This window comes from Desmodus rotundus, chromosome 10 (genome assembly GCF_022682495.2).
Source record: "Desmodus rotundus isolate HL8 chromosome 10, HLdesRot8A.1, whole genome shotgun sequence".
NCBI classification, from domain to species: Eukaryota; Metazoa; Chordata; class Mammalia; order Chiroptera; family Phyllostomidae; genus Desmodus; species Desmodus rotundus.
The window spans coordinates 76,056,730-76,074,811 of NC_071396.1; the positions used below are offsets into that span (position 1 = coordinate 76,056,730).

At 34.6% G+C, this 18,082-nt stretch overlaps 1 protein-coding gene across 2 annotated transcripts in view; it reads left to right on the plus strand.

Annotated features, from left to right (window-relative positions):
- Positions 1 to 666: 666 nt before the first annotated feature.
- RBBP8 (RB binding protein 8, endonuclease) overlaps positions 667 to 18,082 on the plus strand; it is a 99,616-nt gene continuing 82,200 nt past the window's right edge. The window contains exons 1-3 of one of the 2 annotated variants that reach the window (XM_045187825.3): positions 667 to 824; positions 14,612 to 14,694; positions 17,840 to 17,927. The gene's annotated coding sequence lies outside the window, so the exon portion shown is untranslated. The remainder of the gene's footprint in view (positions 825 to 14,611; positions 14,695 to 17,839; positions 17,928 to 18,082) is intronic. The other variant, XM_053912919.2, reaches the window with a different exon arrangement.

The following is an 18,082-nucleotide window of genomic DNA, read 5'->3' on the forward strand; positions in this document are numbered from 1 at the left end:
TTTAAGTACAAGGAAGATAACACACCCGGGCAAATGTTAGTCAGCCCCCACCTTGCTTCCTTCCCTTTAAAAGCCCTTCCTACTACCTCTTAGGGCCACTACTCTTGCGGGAATATCAACCTCCCCCTCAAGGCTAAGCTAGATTGAACAGAGCCCAGAGGGCCGGTGGAAAGGTCAGGCATTACGGATTCTTCATTATTGTGGATAATCTCTAAAGGCTTTAGTCTGCAGAGAGCCTAAATTACGTTTCAAAAAGAATTACCAACCTCCGATGATAGATACTCAAGTATCTACAACGAGAGGCTTATAACAATGGACTTTGCTATACCTGACACAGATCTACCCCTCCCACTAGAACTCTGAATTATTTTGCTGGAGGCTACAACATTCTGAGCAGTTTGTTGGGAGCTGACGGCAGGTGGGGATAAGTCATCCTGTACAAGCTTAGCAGGGCTGAGCCGCTGCAGCTTGTTGGGCTAGCCTTTGATGCGGACTGGTTAGACGGGTTCCAGATCTACAGAAGAACCGGTTTGACTGGCTTGTTATGCCAACATATTCTGGTTTGATTCCATGTTCCACAGTCTGTAGAAACCTGCCCAGCCAGTTAAATGAAAGGCATATTAGGTTATCCATTGCACACTGTATATAGCTTAGATGCAGCAAAACTCTTCCACATAGCAGCTGTGTCTAGCAACTCTAGCACGGTCCAGAGAGGTGGCTTCCAGCTGAGTTACTGTTTAAGTTCATAGCTTCAGGGAAAGTCAGCAGTGAAACCAACCTTCTGCTTCTGACCAAGAACAGAGGTTTTCCAAAAAAACTTAAGGGTAAGTTAATAATTTTTTTTTATATTTCTCAATTTTTCTCTGCACTTTTGGAAGCTTAACTTAAATGATGTTTAAGAAGATAGATATTTTTTAAAATATGCTAATACCTGCATTATACCTTTTATGTAAAGCTGGTTCGGTGTGGTTTTATAACACTTGCATATATGTTCACTGATTTGTTTGGATAAAGGTTATTTGGTATACTATACACTTTTGCTATACTTTTTGTAAGTTGGGCATGGTTATAGCCATTTTAAAAGCTGAGTTGAATAATTTTGCTTAATGTATTTCATCTATTAATGATTCATCTTAAGCCATCTACTTCTGTGATAATACACTATATGTTTTATAGGTTGTTGCTATATGGTAACAATTTTAAATGGTGAATCTAACTGTAGATGAAATAATAATTGCTTTTTTAAAGTGTAAAAAAAATGGTGTTGGCCTCCTTGGTGGTCCAAAGTACATTAAGAGGAACAATTCACAGCAAGAATTGTGGAGTGTGAAAAAAAAGATGTGGAATCTGGTAACTGATTAACTATTGGAGCTCAAAAGCACTCACTGAGCTGAATAGAAAGGAATGAAGATAGATTTTTGTCATGCCTTATTACATTGAAAAACTTTTGGGGTTAAAGAAAATTTGGATCTTCCTTTCTGTTATATTTTAAAATTATTATCTTACATCTTTCATGGATCCAATTAATTTATTTTAGTAGTTTGTGTCATTTAAAATGAAAGTTGCCAGTTCTTTTAGATGTATTTTGGCATACCTAACTACACCCTTAACATTAGACTGAATTCAATGCACAAATCCTCTGGGCATTTAATTTAACATAACAGTTGACATATGAATTTGTTTGGAAAATAAAATAACTTTTTAAACAGATTTATACTGAATATTCTATCAAGAGCTATCTGTAGGCCATCTTAATATGACTGCCTTGAGCTGAGCAAGACTGGTGCATTCTTTTCATTGTCCTTAGAATCCTCACTTTGTCATTATGTTCAAACTCAAAGGCTGTAAGTGTTCTTTTGGGATGTTAATAAAGAATAAATATTCAGATGAGATTTCATTTTTCTTTGCAGGGAAATCTTTTGGATGCTTTTTAATCCTATTCTCCAAGGCAATTCTGCATAAAACTTCTAATTCAGCTAGATTTCTAAAAACCCATGTAATGTTGAATTTGCAAAAGGAATGTGCTGATTCAGCAAACCACAATTTATTTTTTTCAACATAAACTGTATTCTGACAATTGGGGGCAAGTATGGTTCAAAAATTTCAGTTAGTTGAATTTTTCTCTTTTCAAAAGTTTTCAGGCAAGACATAGGTTTATATCAATAGAGTATACTGTTAATGTTTCTAGTAAATCTATCATATATAGTAATATATATACTATAATATATATGGTTATAAAATGAAATTTTAAAACCATATAGTGTTTAAATACAGGGCTTACTGTTCAAAAGTTAATTTAGGATTGCAATTTATTTTTTATTTTTTATGTTTATGGTTTTGAGGAAAGCTATTTAGGAACTACATGTGTCTTTTCATATAGAACTTACAGGTTGTTGTTGTTTTTTTTTAAATATGTAAGCCTAACTCTACATTTTGGAGAGGGATTCTACAATTTTCCTTTAACAGAATTTTCAGTTTCAAATATATGAAAGTCCAGTTAAATGACTTTTATGTATTTTCCATAAATTTATTTCTTTAAAATATTGATACCTTGTGATGTTTTGTTTAAAATTAGGGCTATAATGCTGTATCAATCAAATTAGGAGTCTGTGTTTTTGTATGTGTGTGTGTTTATGTGCTTGTTTTATACAGCCCTACATTATCTCAGGGATCAGGTCAAAAACTGTTCTGCTCATTTAAAACTCTTGTCATTCTTTAGGCCTAGCTGTGGATGCATTCCTTTGTCTTTATTCCTAGCCACAGAGTTTCATACAATGACTCTTTTTGTCAGCAATGTTAGCTTTCTTAACTACAGTAACCTCTTTCCTTCCTGAATAGCTTCATGTGTTTCCTACTAACTAATGAATCCAACTCCTCAGGCTTGGGTTGAATGAAACGCCCCCAAATGTAGCTAATCACTATTATACAATATAAGTGTAGAACACCTCACTTTCCTGAGTACCATCCTATACTAATAGTTTTTTCACTGCTACATGAAATCTAAACTGTATTTCCTAAAAGATTTGTAAAACATAAAATTGTGTTGTTATGTTAATGAGTCTTTGCTGAACTAAGAAATTATTTGCTTTTATATGTAAACCTATATCATTATTGCTCCCAAACATTTTTGGCATAGTGGTTGAGTTTATGGAGTTGTCATTGGTAATGAATGTGACTACCATTTCAAACCTTAATCTCTTAATGTCATCATAAAATTTTTGTCAAACTGATGAGTATCTCACATTCCTTCATATTGGCCTCACATTCCTTTATATTTTGGGCCCTGCTGTCATTTTCTGACGTAATATTGCTTTAAAGATCTAGTTTATTTTCTTAGAATGGATGTACATATGAATTTTTGTATTATTTTTGTCATTCTTATGTGGATATAGTTTAGGATTTTCCCCCAAAAGCCATTAAAAGTTTGGTTAGGACTGACAAGAAAATTTCAATAAGGTTATGAATTGCAGAATTTAAAAGCCATGTTAAAGGTCATAGAACTTATTATTTAAGGGGTGAATTCTTACTACAGTGCTTTGTACAGAAGTGCTAAAAAATGCTTTAAATGTTTTAACTTAAAGAATTCCAAGGAAACATGATTATAGAAAGCTTGAGAAGCAAAGTCTCAAAAATTTCAACTCTGATTCTTAGAATTAAATGTTAATTTTCCTAACCTCCTTATTTTTTCACAGGGAAAATCCTATCTGAGGGATGCTTCTAAATTTGGTATATTTAGTGCAGTCCAAGTGGACTCTGGAAAATCATCACTTCCATTTGTTTCTTATCTTTACAGGCAAGAAAAAGGATAGTGTGTTGAGAGGGTAATATGTTGGCTTTTGAACCAAACTGAAATGGGTTTGAATACTGACTCTGCTACAAACTAGATAAGTGAAGGAAACTAATACCATTCTCTAAGAGCTGTTGAAAGGATTACATGATGTATTGTGTGTAAAACACCTAACACAGTTCCTAGAACACAGTAGGTGCAGCAAATGTCAATATTCTTTCCACCCTATTAATGGAATACATAACAAATTTCAACAAATAGCTTCAGTAAGAGAAGCCAAACCTTAACTTAGAATATATATTTTATTTTTACCAGAGACATAAAAATTAAATCAGCAAGCTTGGAAAGCATTAAGATTTAATATTGAAAAATATTTTAACCTTACTAAATTAAAAAAATTAGAAACCCACATAACTGAATCCAATTAAAGAGTCATGAAGCCATTGTTAAACATATTTTGAGAGCAATATATGAAGGCAATTAAAAGGTGTAAGTAATTGTTAAAAATTCAAATTTTAATCATCTATAGGAAGGAAAGGAACTTTGACGTAGATAAACCAAATTATACCTTACCTGTGTCTAGTATCAGAGTTTTTCAAAGGCATTTCATAGCTATTATTTATATGGCATCAAATTAGTTGTCCAAGGATTTCTATATGGTCTTAAGATTGTGCTCTTTCTATCAGCAATTTAATTACTTCTTCAGAGCTCTAGAACATGTTTTCTCCTTCAAAAGATTCTCCTCCGAATTAAATTTATTGTAGGTCAGTATTAAATTATATTGCATTTCCTTGATAGTAAATGACAGGGAGAATGAATCCAAAATGTATTGGGTGTAATAAGACAGAACAGAATTTAACATTTTCTAAAAATAACATTAATTAGCCTCAGATTCATTAATTGATTAAAAGATGGAGCTAATGAACAAAGTTCACATGCAAGATATTTATGAAATGTATGTCATTAATAAGAATGGAGTTCAGAATAGTGTGACAAAACATTCTGAGACCCAAGAGCAGGAAATAGGTTATGACTTAATATTAGAACCAAAACCCAGATCCACTTACAACATAAACTGATCTTATTGAGCTCTTGCAATCAAATTTAATTTCTGGAAAGATGTTTAATTGCTGTATAAATAAGCTTTGTGCTGATAATATAATCTGAATTTACATCCATGGTAAATGAATTTTGTCTTTCTCTTAAATTGAAAAGCTTGTATGTAGATGATATACCTGAAGACAAAAGTACCACTTACCAATTCAGCCCACTCATTATACATTCTTACTAAAACTATTTTACTAGATATGTAAGCAATTTAATCTTATATGACTACTCATTAAATTAGTATTTAACTTGCATTTATTTTCATAGATTTAGAGTGAATATTACTATAAATAATTGAAAATAGGGCAAGGAGTAATATAAATTTCAAAGGTATTTTTACATGTTTCTATATAAATACAACTGCTTCTCAATTTATGATGGGGTCATATCATATCAACCCCCCCAAAAAATTGAAAGTATCATAAGTTGAAAATGCATTTAATACTAATACCACATTGTAGAATATTGGGTATTTACCCTTATAATCGCATGGCTGACTGGCAGCTGCTGCCCAGCATCACAAGAGAGTACAGTATTGCATATTGCTAGCCCCACGAAAGTCCAAAATTTGGAGTACTGTTGCTACTGTATGCATATCACTTTCCCACTGTAAAGCCTAAAAAAATCTCAAGTCAGGGAGCCTCTGTAGATAATTTGGATACTTCAGGACTAGCAACCAAACCTGCTATGCATCAAAAAATGAACTGGGAAATAGAGAACATTATGACTCATCATGTTAAAGACATATATAGCCTTAAAAGTAATCATAAAACTATTATCTTAGAAGTTGTTATCACTGACAAAGTGAAAATATAACTCACAAGTCAAATTTTTAGTTTCAAAGTTCTATCTTAAGTCTATTCCCTTGGAAGTCCTTTGTCTACCGTTTCTACAATGATTGACATTAGGAGTGAGAAAATCTTCCTTCCAGCATAAAAACACTTTAATAAATTTCTGAACGAATCTTGAAACATTGAGAAATACAATATCAATAACTGTGCATAGCTTTCAACAAAATATTTTTGAAGCAATTTAGAGAATTCTTTAAAGTAAGTTCTTGTAATTCTTGTAAAGTAATTCTTGTAAGTTCTTCTATACAAAATTTACATTTAACATACAACTCCAAATTTGGAAGGGAGGGGTCTCTTAACTAAAAGTAGATGAAACACAGTCTGAGATGGGAGGATCCTTCACTTTTCTGAAGATATTACTATTGTATTCAATTTTCAATAATATAATAAGAACTGAATGACATTTTAGTGATCTGTTAAACACTGCTCCAGTCACTTTCTAACCAGTTGTCTGACAAAGCGTAAACCAAATATATGTTCCTCAGAAGCAAGTATACTGGTTTTTTACTACAATATAGAATTAACCACTGGAACTGGCTATAGGCCAGAAACCTGTGCACTGGACCTGGAACCTGGCTATGCCATAACCTGGCTACAGGCCGTTCAGTAAGAAAAGTTGTTCAGTCCATTCCAGCATGACGACATCAGTCTCTTTTCCCACAGTTTTACTTTTTAAGGTGTGAGTGTTTACTTCGTTGAGATGAATGACCTTTTCTAGCTCCACCAGTAAGCATACATTAAACACATCTAGCATAAATTAAGTTCTCAGCAGTTCCTTGATATAATAAGCCACATGTTTAATACTATTGTTAAAGCCAAATAAGGAATATGAAATCAAATTTCTATGAAGGAAGAGCACAGTGACTCTGAAATAAAAATGGGTTATCTGTTTAGTCCTACTTCTCAGTCTGTGGTTTTAGCTCAATTTATAAGAACATATGATTAACAATACCATAATACTAATGCAGTCCTTATGGAGTAAGTTAGTTTTAATTCACTGCATAGATTACACCCAGCAGTATTACTACTATAATAATGTAGCAATGTTTCTCAAACTGTTGTCTCTGGACCCTGAGTGATGCCTATTTAAAATGGCAGATTGCTAAACTCCATCTAAATGTATCACCTTAGAATCTCTGGTGGATAGATCCTATGAATCTGTGTATTTGCATGTTTTCTAAATTATGCTGATGCCTAATACAATTTGAGAAGCAGCAAAAAAAATATTCTCTTGCCTATGAGAGACTGAGCAAGAGAGTATGAGTTCCTTCAAATCCAACCATTATCACTATCAGAAAAATAGCCTCAAATGCACATGTTCAACCAATCTTGGGTCAGCATTAACATACTTACAAAGTAGTACAGGCCAGTAATCTGACTCCTATCCATGCACACGAACTTTCAGAAATTAAATTTTCCATTAATAACTTAAAAATAGTGAAATGGAAATCTCATGTTTAACCTTTCTCTCTTATTTTGGGTTCTCCCTGGAAAGTAGATTCTAAATCCTCCAGATTACGTGCAAATTCTTGTTTGGGGAAGTTATCCCAGGGAACAAGTGGGGGATTAGGAGAAGGAAACAGGGAGGGGTGAAGGCCAATACGAGAGTGCATTCTGGAGTTCATCCCCCTCTATGGGCAAATGGGGCTCAATCCCAATACCTTAGCAGCCATGAAGCTGCAGACATAAAAGAGGAGCATTAATCCATCAGTTCTGACTTCTATCAGTTAAGGGTTGCTTCATGAGTTGTTAATTTCTTCGCACTTTCAGGTTGTGCTTCTAATTCCAAAGGCTTCAGAAAAGCCCCCAGGACAGAAAGTCCAGGTGAGGGGCTGTCAGGTTTCACCTCCTTGAATCTGTTTACCACTGCAATGACTGGAGTAAGTAGGGCCCAGAGGTGTCCAGTTCATCACTATTACAGGACAAATATGGCCAGATTGCCTTTTCCTTGGTTTACTAATATAATTTTAATACATTATATAACTAAAATGGATTTCCTGAGAAATGAGTAAAACACTTTCAAATGTAAAGTGCAGAACTTTGGCCTATTTACATCTTGATGTATTTGATCCACTCCCACAAAACCTGAGATGCACTGAAATATGATCTTCTGTGAGAAAGGTATTTTCTAATAAACTACATTTCATTTCCTGAATTTGGTTGCCAATTTTTAAAGGGCCAAACAGCAGCAAAACGAACAGTTAGTATGTACTCTGAAAATAGTTTGTGTCCAGCAGTGATCCGAAGATTTTATTGGTTAAGTTTACATTGGTAAAACTGTAGTAAAAACAGACTGACTACACTGGACCCTTAAGTAACAGTTTCTATTATAATGAAACACAGAATTTTGAATAGTACAAGTTTGTCTTGGACTGTGTCCAAGAGGGTCTGGTTACAAGAAACAATTCATTATAACCTCTAATATGATCCTAGAGCATGGCTCTGAAGAATATGTTAGACAAAAGCTCTAGTCTAATAGATTAAGAATAGAAAACTAAACAGCCAGTTATGTGCTTTAGTTAAATAAATACTATATTTGTTTGCATAATGATAGAGCTAGTTTAGCTAAACAAGAAAGAAATAGGTATAAATAAAAAATAAGTCTGATTATCTTTTCATTTAACTTGAATTGTTAAAATAATTGAGTTTTTAAACAACCCTCTTTCTTAGAAGGTGTTTAAATAAGCTAGCGAATTGATAAAGATGAAACAGGGAAATTAGACTAAAGAGGGGCTGGAAATTAAAAGAAAAAAAAGTGGGGATACACCCTGCTGAACAAAGCCCAATAATAAGAGATACTATTTTCAAAAGAAAGAATAAAATATACTCAGGTCTTCACTAAATCAGCTCAGATCACAATCAACTTGATACCAACATTTCCTTTCTTGGACTTGGAGCTGAGCTGATCATAAAATCTGTGTTAAATAAATGATTTCTTACAACTACCAATTAAAAAATATATTTATTGATTATGCTATTACAGTTGTCCCATTTCCCCCCCTTTACTCCACTCCACCCAGCACACCCCCTCCCTCCCACATTCCCCCTATAGTTCATGTCCATGGGTCATACATATAAGTTTTCTTTGGCTTCTGCATTTCCTATACTATTCTTACCCTCCCCCTATTTTCTACCTACCATTTATGCTACTTATTCTCTGCACCTTTCCCCCCTTTCTCCCCTTCCCACTCCCCTGTTGATAACCCTCCATGTGATGTCCATTTCTGCGGTTCTGTTCCTGTTCTAGTTGTTTGCTTAGTTTGCTTTTGTTTTGATTTAGGTGTACAACCACCAATTTCCGAAATAAACAAATAAATTAGCTTTTCCTTCCTATACAATTTTGCAGTTGGACTAGATGATTTTTAAAAGTCCCTTGGAATGAAATGAAAATAGCAATATAATAATACTACCTGATTCATCTAAACTTAATTATGTGAATCAAATAAGATATGTAAAAGCACTTAACAAATTGTAATTTAACCCCTTCTATAGTTATAAATGTCTCACAATTTACATAGCAATTCAACAACTTCATTATAATTATGTAACTAGCAATTAGAAAGATCTCTATGATTAGCTGTGGCTCTTAAATCTATGATTAACAACAGTTTCTTACTCTATTTGGATACAAACATATAATCATTCAGTCCTATCAACAATCCTGTGAAATACCCAAGATATATATTATTATCTCCATTTCACTGATAAACAACTGAGGCACAGAGCAGTTAAATTACTTGCTCAATAGAATTATAATTAAAAGTGGAATTCATCAAACAAATTAAGTGGAGCTTCTGCTGACTTTCCAATAGCAACCTATATATATATATATATATATAGTCACAATTTTTTGAAGCACTTCCTGCTCTGGTCCCTTCTGAGATTACAACATAATTAATTCAAGGCTCTTTACTCTATCTATTTAGTTTTAAACTGACTACACAGAAGAGTCCACAACTTGTGGCTAGGAAAGGCTAATATAAACATGCTTGCCAATTCTATTACAAGTCAATTTATATTAATCTCTCAAATGTCCTCACTTATTGTAAGGCAAGTTAAAAAAGCATGTGGGCCCTAATTACTAAGAAATACAATTATTAATGCAAAAAAATCCAAAATATGAACTGAGATTGGTCCAATATACTAGGTAATTCCCTCCAACCCTGACTGAGAGAGCCCAGTTTATTTTTTCTTCTCAATTATAATTTAACATTAAATTGCTAGCTAATTTAAAAGTCCTTTTAGTAAGCCCTGGCTGGGTGGCTCAGTTGGTTGAAGTGTCATCTTATACACCAAAAGGTTGTGGACTTGATTACAGTTGGGACGCATACAGGAGGCAACCAATCTATGTAAGTCTCACATCGATGTTTCTCTCTCCCCCCCCCTCTCTAAAATCAGTAACCGTATCCTCAGGTGAGGATAAAAAAAAATTGAAAAGCACAGGGTTAGTTTTAAATAGATTTTACGGCTCAAAAATAGTAGGGTGTACTGCGAAGAACATAGATACAGGATTTATAGCCAGAAGACTGGGTTTGAAGTCTTGGGTCAACTCACCTACTAGTTTGTATATATAAGCTAGTCAAACCACCTAATTTCTCAACTTCTGTGGAAAGATGAAAACTGTACCGATTCTACTTTTATGACAGTTATTTTTAGATTCAAAAGAGAAGCAATGTAGGAAAGCACTTTATATTTTACCATCATTAATTGTCTTGAATCCATTTCCTACCAGTATTAAACAAAGCACTTCTAAACTCAGGAACTTCAGAGTACTATCAATAAGTCAAATAATATTATGGCTTATACTATCTGTGCCACAATATTCTCTAAGAACAGTTTAGATAGGTCTGTACATAGCTGAGAAGGAAATACTCCTGACCAAAGAAGGTCATGCAATGACCTTTTTTTATTAGTTTATACTTCAAATTCCTTAAGGCTTCTGATCATATGATTTATAACCAAAACCAGGACATTTTTTAGAGTCAACAGGAGCCCTATTAATAATTAGCCAGAACAACAGACATTAACCAGAACTGTTGCTGGTAAACCGGGGCATATGGTCACTTTATATAAGAAGCATCCTAGATTTGGGAAGAGGAAGTCTATTTACTTCAGTCCTAACATCACGCAAAAATAAGCTGTAAAAACTATAGCTAAAAAAGTCCTCTACGAACACAAATTGTCACCAAGGGCATGACGTGAATTAAAGCATAATTTAATTTCACTATATATTTCTAGTAAGTCTGATTATAACTTAAGTAAAATTGAAAAATATTTGCTGAAACCAAAGTTCTCCTCTAAGAATTTTGGACATGAAACATTTTTGGAATGGTAACTACCAAAGCTACCTTCACCTTAAACTAATATCTAGATTAGGAAAAGCACAAACCCAATATTTAAACAAAGTATTTTCTTTAGTTAAGTACAGAAAGAACTGGGGGAGTGGGGAAGTCAATGAGCTGTTGGAAGACATATCTGTAATTTGTGAGACACGAATACATTAAATATTGCAACTATTTGCCAGTAGTGAATAAACTTATCAATTGACAGATGGGAAAATTACCATTTAAGATGTAAATCATTATTTTCTTAAAAGTGGACAAAGCAATGAATATTAAACATGTTTGCTCTTGTAAACCTATCAAGGAATGCTTTAATAAACAGATTCCAGGTGGCTTGTTCCTATAGTTAACCTTCATAATATTTTCCATTTGCATTATTGTAAATAAATATTGTTCCCACAACTTCAATCATGGTAGCATTATATAAATGTACATAGGAAAATGCAGTATAGTACTATATTTACTAGATGAAAAAGTGAAGATTTGTTTTCCAAAATCACCAGAATAAAATCCACTTTTCTACTCTAAGGTCTTAGTGATCACTCTCAAATTCTTTTATCATCACTACAGTGGTTAAGCTCTGAGGTTCTTATAAATACCAGTGTTAACGGTCAGTGTTAACTGTTAACGCCAATCTTATAAATGTCAGGGCTAACCAACAAAAGTCCTGGGCTTCGTAAGCCTATCTGCATAGGTATCAAATATTGCCCAAGCAGACATTGTATTATAAATGGACGACCTGAAAGAAAAAGATGACACTTCCCGTTGATAACAAATTATCTTGCAATAACAGATCAACATTCTTGATCAGCTCATCATCATTTAAACCTAGGTAAATTTTATAGTATACTGTACTATCTTCACCAAATATAAAAAGATGGTTCCTAAATTGGGAAAAATACACATCTAGTAAAATCTTGCCCATTATTGATATGAAATGAAGTAGTTAAGTGAATGATATTTAATGACACAAAACTACTTTAATAGTTTATAAAAAGAAATGAAGAAGGTATATGTAGCCATAGCGGAAATCAAAATAAATCTTCTTTATCTAAGTTAGAAATTGGCCAGACTACATGAGGCTAATTTTTCTAATTGGAAACCCATGTATAATCTTTAATGTGTATGTGGCACTTTAAAGACCACCTAAAACTGTCAAAATAAAAAGTGTGATACTGACACCCTTCATGAATGTTAAATATATCTTTTAAAATAATTATTAAACTACTGCTCAACCTAACTGGATCTTGGCACCATCAACTCAAATCACAGACAAAACATTTTGGCACTTGGGGCAAGATTACTCATTGATGTATATACCTATCCCCAAACAACACTTGGTAATTACTGTAAACAAGTTTCAAACAATTACAGCAAGTGTTCCAGTTGACACACACATAATTTTCTTTTGTCTTAAAGTCTCATCTCTCAAACAGCCTTTTGTCTTATTCTTAAAATAGTTCTGTTACTCTTAAAATAGCTCACTGGTGTGTTCATTTTAGAAGTGCTGAGCAGTATTATTTAAATATTCATAATGGCTTTAATCACTTACTTTAAAAAAATTTTTGCCTAAAGATACAGGCCCTCAATGCTGGGGAAGAGGGGAATGGGATGCTGTTGAAATGGGAGTGAGATGGGAAATGCCCAGAACAAATAGCAGAAATAGCCTTACACTAGGAATCAGATATCATTGTCTCAGTCTCTCAACTCAATCCTGGTTCTTCAGATAAATCACATAACTCATTTGTTCATTTATGTGCTAGGTCTCTGTGGTCCAATACAGTAGCCACTAGCCACATGTGGCTTTGAGCACTTGAAATGCAGCCAATCCAAACTGAGATGTACTATAAAGATAATACACACATCAAATTTTTTAGAATAGCATGAAGAAAAAGAATGTAGAAAGTTTCATTAATAAATTTTTATATTGATTACATGTTGAAATATTTTAAAGATTTTATTTATTTATTTTCAGAGAGAGGGGAAGGAAGGGAGAAAGAGAGGAAGAGAAACATTGATGTGTGTAAGAAGCATCAATCAAATGCCAGTAGCACACCCCGAACTGGGGACCTGATCTGCAACCCAGGCACGTGTCCTGACAGAGAATCAAACCAACCATCTTTTGGTTCACAGGCCCATGCTCAATCCACTGAGCCACATCAGCCAGGGCTGAAATAACATTTTAGATAAAACATTTATTTTTTGATTTTAGAAAGAAAGAAGAAGGGAGAGAGAGAGAGAGAGAGAGAGAAAGAAACATTGATTTTTTGTTCCACTTATTTCTGCATTCATTGGCTGATATTTGTATATGCCCTGACCAGGGATCAAACCCTGGCATATGGGAACAACCCTCTAACCAACTAAACTACCAGGCCAGGGCCATTTCAGATAATTTTAATTAAATAAAATATATTAAGTTAATTTCACCTGTTCCTTTATACTTTTCAAAATGTGGCTACTAGAAACTTTAAATTATATATATGGCTCTATTGGGTAGTTCTGTGCTAAGACCAGGAATTCTGAGAATAAAGAAAGCATAATCTCTGCTGTCAAATAACCACCCACAGCCTAGTTAGAAAAGATACAAAAATAATTACAGTATAATGGTGTTAAATAAAGTGATAAATATATATAAAGGGATATGGGAGAATAAAGAAAGCTATTTTTGGAAGGGGGTAGGAAAGAGGTAAAGAGCAATGTTCGGTTAGCCTCCTGGAAGCCGCGCCACCTGAGTCTTAAAAGATAAGTAGAAAGGTAAAATATAAAGGATCAGGGTGAAGGCAATTCCAAGAGATTGTATGAGCCACAATAAAGAAACAGCAAAGGGGACAAAGGAGGAATAAAAGAAGTTTCCCGTTGAAAGAAGGAAAGGGTGGGGCAGAGGGTAGAGAATATACAAGGCTAGAAAGGGCTCCTGTGACATTTTATTTTTCCTGTGACATTTTAAAGGGACTGAATTTTAACCTTTAAGCAACAGAGTGCCCAAAGGTTTTAACCAAGGCAGTCCCAAGATCAGAAATGCTTTAAATCTCTGGCAGCTGCGTGGAGAGTGGATTAAGGTGAACAAGGCTTGAAACAAGAAGACTGTAGTCTAGGTATGAAATATCAGGGCCTAACCAAGAGCAGTAAGTGTGAGGATGGAAAGGAAAGCACTAATTCAAAGCTAAATTTAGAAGGTAACATGATTGTTGACTTGTCCTGACTCGATGGAAAGGGGTTTTATTTTATCCTAAGGAGATGAGAAGACCCTGGAATATTTAGGCAGGGGGAACATCACGTTCTTAGGTTTTAAATGACTATTCTGACTGCTGTGGAGAATACACTGCAAGGAGAAAACAGTGGAAGTAGACAATAGTTAATTTAAAGAAAAAGGCTATTGCTGCAGAAGAGGTTTGAGGTGATGATGGCTTGGCCCAGTATATTAAAAAGGGGGTGAGAAGCAACTGGATTCATCATTTTTTAAATTTGTTTGTTTGGGGTTTTTTTTTAATCCTCACCCAAGGACATTTTTTTATTGCTTTTAGAGAGAAAGGTGATGAACGAGAAAGAAACATCGACTGGTTGCCTCTTGTAGGCTCTCTGACTGGTGACTGAACCCGCAACCTAGGTATGTGCCCTGACCGAGCTTCAAACCTGTAACTATTCGATGTATAGGATGTTGCACTGGCCACAGCTCAGGTTTCATTTTTTTTTTTTTACTTACAAAATGGTATTGCCTAATTCACAGGATTGAGACAGAAAAGGGAAGTTCAGGAAGATCACACCTGCTGAGCCCAATTGTTTTGTGTAACCAGAAAGCTAGGGTGTCTGCTGAGAGTGAGAATAGCATGAAGAGGTTTGAGAAAATAGTGAAGGTTTGGGAGACAGCAAAGGAAACAGAAAAAGCTACGCACAGGGTATTTTAAGGATTAACTGATGCCCTACATGAGGTCTGAAACCACATAATTTTAGTGATATCAGTCGCAACTATTATGTGATTTTAAACTTCACAACCCTCAGCGACCCAACTATAGGAGTTAAGTAGAATCAAGTTTCACTTGTAAATTGGCTTAAGTTAGATGATTTTAAAATCTATATAGTTTCAAAATTCTACAGTTCTAGAATTTTTACTGCTGCCACACATTTTTTCTTATTGTGGTTAAATGTACACAATACCAGATTTACCATTTTAACCATCTCACCAGGCAATTGTTAAACAAACATCTTAAGCCTCCAGTGGGTTTTAGTTATGATGGTATAGCAAAATCCCATCCTGAGATGGGATTTCATTGGGCCTGGGGTGGCTGGAGTCCTAACTTCTGTTGCCTCTCAATGGAAGCAACCTCATTTTTTTTTTTTAATCACAATATACTGTATTTTGCCACGTACAACGTGTACTTTGTGCCCAAATTTTTGAGGGAAAATATGGGTGCACATTATACATGGGAATAATGATTATGTGCCATGGGCACAATGGTCCCGTGTATAATGTGCACAAAAATGGGTGCGCATTATACACAGCAAAATACAGTAATACAAGTATTCATTTTGTAAGTATTGAAAAAGTTTGGGAAGCATTGTTCTAAGCCATAAAAAATGAGAAACCTAGTATTATGAAAGGTTAAAAATAGCTGCTTCTCTGTTAAAGAAATTTTCTCACTTCTTCAGGACGTCATAATTTTTTCTATCAGGCAGGGGCATAAAGCTCCTTATTGGGGGCAAATATCTATGCCCACCATTTCCACTGTTTAAGTAACCATCCTAGAACCTCATAAGGAGAAGCTAATAATTTTGAAAGGATTCAAAGATTTTCCTCCACCTACATGAAAAATTAGAATCCCTCGAGGAATACCCAATTCATTTATCCACTGAGTACTGTCTATAGCAAGCACTGAATTACTTTCTGAAGATACAAAGGTGAACAAGACATAGTTTTGACCTCAAGAAACTTACAACTAGTGAAGAGACTGGATTAAATAAATAATTTAAATTATAGTAAGTGTAAGGTGGGAAGGTACATAGTGCTATAAGAGTATCTAATAGAAGAGACTATCAAAACAAGATAAAAGGATTAGTAATCATTAGGCAAAGGGTAGGGGTAGGTTTGGTTAGGAATTACAGAGGCAACAGCACACAAAGGCCTAGGACTAAAAGGCCAGTGAGGCCAGAGGGCAGAAGATGTTTGGAAATAGACCTGGGGAAGTAGAAGAGACAGTTCAAATGGGCTTTCTTCAAAGAGTTAACAAGTAAGCCCCCTGAAGGGGTTTAAGCAGCATAGTGCCATTATCAGACTTATTTTTTCAAAACCACAGTAGCCAGCTATCATATAGAGTAGTAGTCTCAAAGCGGGCAAAATTTAAGGTGCGAGAAGATACTAGATATTAATTTTTTATCATCCTTTAAAAAGTATCTTTAAAATGTGTTATAATAGTCATAGTAAGGACTAGCTTTTTATGGAACACGTACTATGTACCAAAACACTCTACTAAGCAGTTTCCACATATTAACTCATTCACTCTTCATAACTCTCTGAGATTGGTACTCTTGTGGTCCTCATTTTACAGGTAAGAAAAGTGAGATAAGGGTTAAGAAACCAGTCCAAGGTCAAGGAAGTATTAGAGCAGGATTCAAAGCCAGGATGTCTGGCTCCAGAGCCAGACTCATTAGACTATACACCATTTTTCAGCAATACATGTACGACTTAAAATTTAAATATATACATGAAGTGATAACAGATGCTTAAAATTTTTTCTGAACACTAGTGAAGAGAAAGGTTTAGGTAAGGTTGTTGGTTGGCTGGGTATGAGCAGTAGACTGAGTAAGAGATAATGGGACCTTTGAATATTGGGGTGGTAATGAAGAGAAGGGATGGATTTGGGAGATATTTGGTAATTAAAATTGACAAGACTTACTGATAGATTGGATATGTGGGTTAAGGGAGAAGAAGGTGCCAAGGATGATTATTTCGATTTTGACTTAAATAGATTGGACAGTGAAGTCACTGGCAGAGGCCAGAAGGAACAGGTTAGGTCATTCGGTTACCATAGTTCTTCGCTGGACCACAAGTGTGCCCTTCTTTCAACGCGCCATTAAAAGACAAACTGATTACAGGTTGTTTCCATTTATAACAAAACTCTCCATTTCCATTACAAACATTTATACAAGCAATTAGGCCTCCGATGTTATATTAAAAATGGCACGGTCAGTGTTTCACCCATTTTCTCTAAGTGTTATGAATTAAGTCTTATAAAATTTGGAAGTGAATTATGGTTGCTATAACAGGGTAATGAAGGTTCAACAGCCCTCTTCTTTAAAAATACCAACATTCCTACGGCATTGTTAAAATAGTACAGAAAGTCTTCTTACGTTCAATCTCAAGAAGCAAGCTATGATCTTCACTCCTTAAGATCGGTAATGACTGGAAAAATTACTTTTACATTTTGTATTTATGATTTTTCTAAATACTACTTAACTTTTTAAAGTTTATAATATTGTCCTCTGTCTTTCTCCCAGGTCTTGGAAGTATTACAGGAAAATACTGACCTGGTTTAACAGATATTGTGGTTCTAGTCTATTCTATTTATTTTCTTCAGCTTCACTTGTAGAATTCCTAATGCTGAAACGCTTCTTTTAGCAATCACGATAAATAGGAAAACACATTAACAGTTTCAATGTTATCAGACACAGGAAATGTTGATTTAAAAATATATATATTACCTAATATATCGTTTCAACAAATAATGCTGGTCACTTCTGATTCCTTCTCATTTCAGTTTCTCCAGAAACTTTCCATTTAACCTCAGTCCTTTTGCTATCTGGCCTCACCACCCTGTCCTGTCACGTCACATCACTGAACTGCAGGTAATATCTACAAGGCAGAGAATTGCGTTAGATAAATCCGTGTCTATTCCCTCATTAGTTACTTTTAACTTTCCATTTGGTACAAGCCACTCATTGATCCTTTCCCTGAAACGTGCTTAAATCAGACGCATCTGCAACTTTCGCGTAACACCAAG